This window comes from Pongo abelii, chromosome 8 (genome assembly GCF_028885655.2).
Source record: "Pongo abelii isolate AG06213 chromosome 8, NHGRI_mPonAbe1-v2.0_pri, whole genome shotgun sequence".
In the NCBI taxonomy this organism is placed as follows: Eukaryota; Metazoa; Chordata; class Mammalia; order Primates; family Hominidae; genus Pongo; species Pongo abelii.
In genome coordinates this window covers 82,733,043-82,740,752 of record NC_071993.2, presented here as the reverse complement: position 1 = coordinate 82,740,752, position 7,710 = coordinate 82,733,043, and positions in this window count along the sequence as shown.

Here is a 7,710-nt window from a genome sequence, read left to right as displayed (position 1 = left end):
TTACTACGAGTTTGAAATAAAAGCTATGGTATTTCTCATAACTGCACTTGGCACTTAGAGAAATTGAGACTCACAACATGCTTCATAAACATTAATTAATTACTCTGGGCTTACATTTAATTCTTCCAGTGGATAGAACGTACATACAGAAGATGAAAGAGTCAGCCATAACCTGGTACTCATTGTAATTCTGGATTGTAGGATCAGCTAATAATAATCACAATAGTAGCTGACACTTGTAATCTTCAGAACACCCTTTAAGCATTTATTAATCAACCATTGCACCATCTCAAGGGAAAGATAAATATTATTCTTCTCATTTATAACCTATAAAATTGTGGCTTCAAGTGGAACAGTTTTGCCCAGGATTCCCCCATAAAACCCCAAGTGGAGATTAGAGAATTAGAATCCCTGTATATACATACCATAAATGTTCAATACCACATTATGAGAGAAGTCTTAAAACAGTGAAATTGACAGACAGCTTTGACTCCTACAGAAAAAGTCCTAGGGTGCATCCAAGAAAGAGAAAAAAAGTTGACAACTTGGAAAGGAAAGTTGATGCACTCCCAGAGAAAATCTCCTACTCAAAGAGTTTCCTTTGACTGCAACACATGTTTTTCTGATTCCTCCAGAACATTCAGTTCTGGAATGGTCACTAAACAGGTTTAAGATGGGGGTAAAAAAAATCCAGCCAAAAGGCCCACATAGGAACTGACAGATATATCTGACTGGCCCACATAGTGTTTTTATTTTTAATGAACGTAAATAGGGTGCAGCCACACGTGTCCATGCACCACTGCATATGAGACAATGCATTTGACACTGGTGGTTGTTAATATGTATAGACTATACTACTGAGAGATGCCTTGTACACCCAGAATCACCACCAGCTCAGAGCATATAATGCCCTCCTTTCTTTCTACCATTCTCAAAACAAAAAGTTGAGTGAGAGTACTAGAGTATCCCCAACCTACTGCCATTGTTGTGGTTTTTCTCTCTGTTCTTTGTCCTGCCTCCTATTTTGCTTCCTTTCCAGCCCAAGTCTTTCCACCCTGTATCTGGCCTTTTTACTCCCAATTCAGAGCTTTCATCCTGACATCTCCGTCTGCTGGGAAAGTTCTTATCCCTATATCTCATACCCTTTCAACCTAAAGAATTGTGTGGGCCCCAAATCTCTCAAATATGTATCTAATCAAATGCTGTTCCCACCTCCTGTGACCCCTTAGCCTGCTTTATGTTTTTTCATAGTAATTATCGCTCCTGAAATTACATTATATGTTTGTTTGTTTAGTTTTTCATCATCTGAATCTACCACTAGAACATAAATTTCTTGAGTGCAGGCCTGTTTTCTTTTCCACTGAAGTACCTAGTTCAGCGTTTGCCTCGGAAGAGGCATGAGGCAATATTAGTGAATCAATGAATTAATCATGCACAGATTTCCATGTCAATACATACACGTCTTCATTATTATCTTAATAGCTGCATAATATTTCACTAATATCCACATTTATTTAAACAATATATTGTTTTTGGAAATTGAGGTTGTTTCCACTTTTTTCCTTTAAAATAGCATAACATGAGGACTATGACAGGGAGGGGAGAGTAGAAAGGAGGCAGGGATCACCCTCTTTCTTGGTAATCAGGGGCTACTCTGCTTCCTACAACCCAACTGATTTCTAGTGACTAGATCGCTTAAACCTGGGTTCCTGCAGCAGTTGGCCCCTGTCAGATGCCTTCTTGAGTTTACTTGGTTGGCATGTCTAGCTGTCTAGGCTCCAGTTCCTGCTTAAAGATGATGAGGTACAGAACTAAGTGCATGAAGCATATCCTCTATTAATGTTAAGTCCCTTCCTACTCCTATTGTTCAAAGGGGAAGGTGCTAAATTTGTTCTTCCTGTACCCTTCGGTTTCATTCTGTGTCTTAGTCCTTTGGAGATAATTGGGGTAGAGTATTACATACTATAATTTAGGATAGCGGGTTTTTGTTTTGTTTTGTTTTTGAGAATGAGTCTCACTCTGTCACCCAGGCTGGAGGGCAGTGGCTTGATCATGGCTCACTGCAACCTCCGCCTCCCGGGTTCAAGTGATTCTCCTGCCTCAGCCTCCCAAGTAGCTGGATTACAGGCGTGCACCACCATGCCCAGCTAATTTTTGTATTTTCAGTAGAGATGGGGTTTCGCTATGTTGGCCAGGCTGGTCTGGAACTCCTGACCTCAGGTGATCCGCCCGCCTCAGCCTCCCAAAGTGCTGTGATGACAGGTGTGAGACCTCGTGCCCGGCCTAGGATAGTGTATTGATGCAAGAGGTTTTGAGTGTCCAAATAATTATCTGCTGAATTTGGAAACTTTAGGAAAGATTATCTAGAACTATGATTTCAAATATACCTCTGGGAGGGGCTGGAGAAGTTAGGAGGCAAAGTGAGGGTGTTCACAAGTCAAATCAGTCAAATTATCTGGAAAATTCAGAGTGCTGAGTTTACAGTTACCCAATGTTCTATTCTTCCCCACTTTCTCACTTACAGTATATAGACTCAGCCATAAGTATACTTAAGGCCTGTCCTAATTTCTACCCTCAGTTTCTTGACTGCAACTCAGCATGGGAGTTAACTGACTGAAGGTTAACACTCAGACTGGGTCCATATTTCTCTGAGAATAGATTTTGATCTTCCATTGCTAAGAGACCTCCCCATTCCACAATGTATACTAACCTATAGCTCTGTTCTTCTTATAATTATAAAATGCAAGATGGGGGGTCTATTTCCTAGAGGCAAACAGTATTAATCTGCATACCTGAAATGGTTTCTCAATATGTATTTTTTGTAAAAGCATCTGTAGATTTTGTCATAAACACATAGTGTTAAGGAAGCTAAATTGATTACATGCACTTTAATACTGAAAGTACAAAATAACAAACCTTACCTAAAATGCATTTTTTATCTGTCTTGGTGAGAGGAAGGACAGATAAAAGAAAAATGTGTACTTAAGTATGCATTTAATAGTGTGGATAGTGAGGGGCAAACATGTGGATGAAAAATGAATACTAAAGTCAGATATTTTTGAAATAAATGAAGTAGAAACATTTGTAGCTAAAATACAAGTATAATCTCAGCAACTACTGAAACAAATATCATCACTAATAATATATTTCTGGAGGCTCACAAAAAATATAATCAATTTTTCAGTTCATAAAATTTCAAAAAATTGAATTTACATTTGCTAAACCAATTAACAAATTCTAATTTACACAGTGTTGATGCTTCTAATTGGCAGCCGTGCATTTTTATGAGTCTTCCTGTTAATCTCTTATGGTAATCAAACTCACAAATTTAAAATTCATTGGTGTTCTTGATACATGTAACTAGTTAAAATTCTTAATTAAATTAGGGTGACTAAAAGAAAAGTCATTTTAAAAGTAAAATCATAAAGTGTTATGACTAATGCTGTACAAATTAGCATAAGGTAGGTTTGGGGAGAATCATTCTGAAGACTTTGCAATTAGGAGCACCTGCTATTAGTGTACTTGTTAAACTTTTATCAATTAATCATTACTCTCTCAAATAGCAAGAAAAATTGAATGTTGTGAATATGAAGAGAGTGATTAATTGCAAGTGGTAAATTGCTGACTGGTTCCATTATTACCTGTGCTTTAAGAATTTTTAGAAATAAATGTCTATTATCAGTTTTATGAATACATAAATTATACTAATGTGTTCAATATTGGTTGGTTTTCTGTCTTATTCTGTAATAATTGTTTTCTCAAAGTTATAAAGATGACTTGGAGAACAAGGATTCTGTAATAGAATATTATTATGGCTTCATCAAAAACATTTAATGATTGAATTATTTAATCTTATTCTCTAAATACACTCTATCCACATTTTTTATTAAAAGGGGCACAGGAAGAGGCAACACTTGTTTTTCTGCAGTGTAGAAATCAATCCCTATTTGAAGTATAATTTAGGATTAAACAACATAGCACTCTGACTTCAAAATGTTAATTAATTCTCAATTTGGCCTGCTGTTCTCAAACCTAAGCATTTAAATTGCAAAGGGCACTTTGGTTAAGACTCATTTTATTACAAGTTAAAATTGCAAAAAAAATTGATTTAAAAATGTGTTTCTAAATCAATGCAGTAATAGCAGGGTACCTAAAGTCTTTGCTAGAATGTACTTTTCATTATTCTAAGATTCACACAGGGATCGCTAATGGTCCCTGAAAATCCAGAGATTATCAAGAAATGTGACTTTAAGTACCATGAAATTGCTATAGCTATTTATCTTAGCCACTCATAGATAAAGTCATATAACTATTAAATGGAAAGAGTCTCAAGTATAGGAAAGACTTCAGCTATATTTTATATTTTAGAAAATTATAGGACATAAGTCTAAATTAGGAAGAAGAGTAGGGGTGGTTGTTGGGGGAAGATGACCTATAAACCAAACCTTTACAAATTCCAAATTCAACCAAAAAGTAATAAATATCAAAGGAGGATGTTCTTCTTACCTTCTGGAAAAAAAAAAAATACCCTACATAGCATTGCCTTCCACAGAAGCTTTGAGATCACAAATGTACCCTCATCCTTGACTCTCTTATGCTGGCTTTAGGTCATGCGTTTTCTTGAGTGCCTAAGCCATAAGAAGGAAGTCACAAATTTACAACAGAACTATCCAGGCATGGAAAAAGAGGTCTAGATCAGGGATTCTCCATGGACATTCAGGGCCAGATCATTCTTTGTGGAGGGGGGCAGCTCTTTGTCGGGGAGGATGATGAGCAGCATCCCTAGCTTCTATGCCCTAAGCTCCACAGGACTCCTGCAGTTGTGATTTCCTCAAATGTCTCCAGACATTGTCAAAAATCCCCTGGGTGGCAAAGTCATCCTCCATTGAGAACCACTAATCTCAATTGATCTAAAATTCTAGATATTATTTATGTGGTAAATCAGGTAGATTCAGATCCCACTAATACCACCTTTCAAGTGTTGGCAACTATAATGCTTAATTCAGTTTCCCATTCTGCTACTCACCCTGTGATTTTGGTTTTCATCACTAAACTTTAGTCTGTTCATTTATAAAATGGAGATAATAAGTTTCAAGTTAATAAGATTGTTGTGGGTAATAAAAAAGATACTGCATATAAACATATAACATAATGCCTAGCATATTATTAATCTTCAAAAAAAGTTGATATTTTTGTATTATTATTTTGGGTTGTTATTGGTCTGGTATCATTTTATAGCAATGAAATCTGTGTCTAGATGTCTTCTCAAGTTGCACTAGAGAAAGTTTCAAACATAGATAATGATGATAACTTACATTTGTATAACACTTTAGAGAATCTAAACACTATTCCAGAGCTTATTTTTTATTTTCCTTTCAATGTTTTTTAGGACAATATGTCCAATAGTCTATTGAACATTGTCAAGAAATTCAAAAGAAATAAAAGTCTACTTTGGGCCTTCAAAGAACTTAAAACCTAGTCAGGGAAAATGATTCTTTACTCATAAAGTCATTAAAGAAAAGTAGACAATGCTGTTCTATACATACTTATTAGATTGCAAACTCATTGTGAATTGTGATAGTGTCTTAGACACAATTTTAATTCCCCCACTGCTACTTTGCAAGTAGAAGGCAATCCATAAATATTGGAAGGAATGTCAGAATGAAAAACTGGCTATTCTTCCAGGTTGTTCTTGACTTATTATATGGCCTTGCTGAAGTCACGTCTGTAAGCTGATCTCTCTCAGTAAATGGAGAAGGTAATAACAATGCCTAACACCTGATGTTTATATTTCCCCAAATAGTTTGTAAAGCATTTTCACTTACATTATCATATCTCATGATAATATATCATCAGCCCATTCTCCTTTGAGAGCTCAGCAATTTCACTGCTGCAGCTACATCATGGGTCTTGGCCCTGGAGTGTTTCTCAGCCTAGGATGTACCTCAGACCTTAAATGAACTTGACTCTGTGAGAATATGCTTTAGTAAAAACAGATCGATTTTATTATATGCAAGATGAAGTTATAAACATAAATATAAAACCCCTCAGGATCTTTATCTGATGGGGTAGAGCCCTAAGCATCAGTTTAGTCTTATCCTTTTACAGATATGGAGATATGGTCCTTTGGTGAAGAGGATTTCCCAAGTTTTCTGTTGGTGGGTCACCAACCACATCAGAATTAGAAGCTGATGACTCTTTCATTGTCTCAAGGTATGAATCATTACAAAAGACAGAGGATTTAAATTTAACTCAAATTAGTCAGGCTTCCTTTGGCTCTGTAAAATATTTCACTTGTAAGAGCATGTACATTTTTTAGCCTCCCATTTATTAACCCAGTAAACTAATGAGTACATAATTTAGTTAGCCAATATGGAAAGAAGTAATGTAATGCAGCTGATGTCTCTTCACCAGCCATTTGCTTAGGAAGGTCCAAATGGATTTTTTTTCTCTTCAATTTCAGCTTTAACATCTAATATACACTGAGGTAATTGTCTTAATTTTAGAGAAATCTTGCAACTATAATTAAGTGCAAATGAATTAAATATTTTCAAGCATTAAATGTACCCATCATGGACTTTTATTTTCATTTTACTCTCACTCAATATATTTGGGGACATAATTCATCATGCAACAAGCTCTATATACTACATGTGGGCTGTAACTCTTCATAGATGTAGACAATGAGGCTCGAACTCCTTTTGGACACAGACACGTAAGCGATGGCTGACAAATATTGCGAATGTTGGTGGCTGCCTGCTAAGATTTTAAAGAGCCACCAACTATAATTTATGTACTTGGTCTGGTGAGCCATCTTCATACAATTTGAATGCTTGTAGAGTTCTTTATATAGAAAAGCTTTAATAATAAATATGTAAAATGAGAGATGAGTAAGTCAACCAGCAGTAATTATATTCAAGGCTAGAATTAAGGGCCTTAGTTATGTAATCACTGGTGAACTATAAAGCAGAAATTAAACTTTCTTTGAACACTGTCTGAAACTAGGGGCATGTCTCAGGGCCAAATATGGATGAAAATAGAAAGACTGTGGTCATCTGTAAAGTTCTAAAGGACAGAGACCATATTTTATCAATTTCTGTACATATTAGCATGTAATAGTATTCAACAATTTTTTGTTAAACTGGCCCAACATTGTCTCTAGAATGTTAAATCTCCTACTAGTCCATTCCTGAATTTTAGGGATGGCATGGCTTCCAAGGAATCCTCTGTTTGCCCTATGTACACACCTCAGTTTGACCACTTGGGTTACTTATGTGGATGCTAACTGGTTGCTAAATTTGCCTGTAAGATTTCTAGAAGCCAGGTTGGCTAATTCTTGTGCAACCCTTCTGCCTCTTGTTTGTGGTAAGCCAAGAAAAATCTCCTATTTAAATACAAATTTCCAAATCTTAAACTGATGCTAACTCCAAATCTTAAACCCTAAATTGAGAGAAACATTCTTAAAAATACATGGACACTAGGGCCAATTGCTGTGAATGCCTCTGCAGCATCAATAAGAATTCATGAAAACCTGGACAGAGTGAAATCTTCATAGAATTTTGTAAATGAGATCAGTTGTGAAGGCTCTTTTAATTTGTCAGAGCCCATGATGGCCAGGAAAACATGGGCTAAGAAAACTTAAGGAGGAGAGATCTATTTTATTCCAGTCAACAGGCTTACCTTTCATAGAGAAAGAACATGGCTGTGACT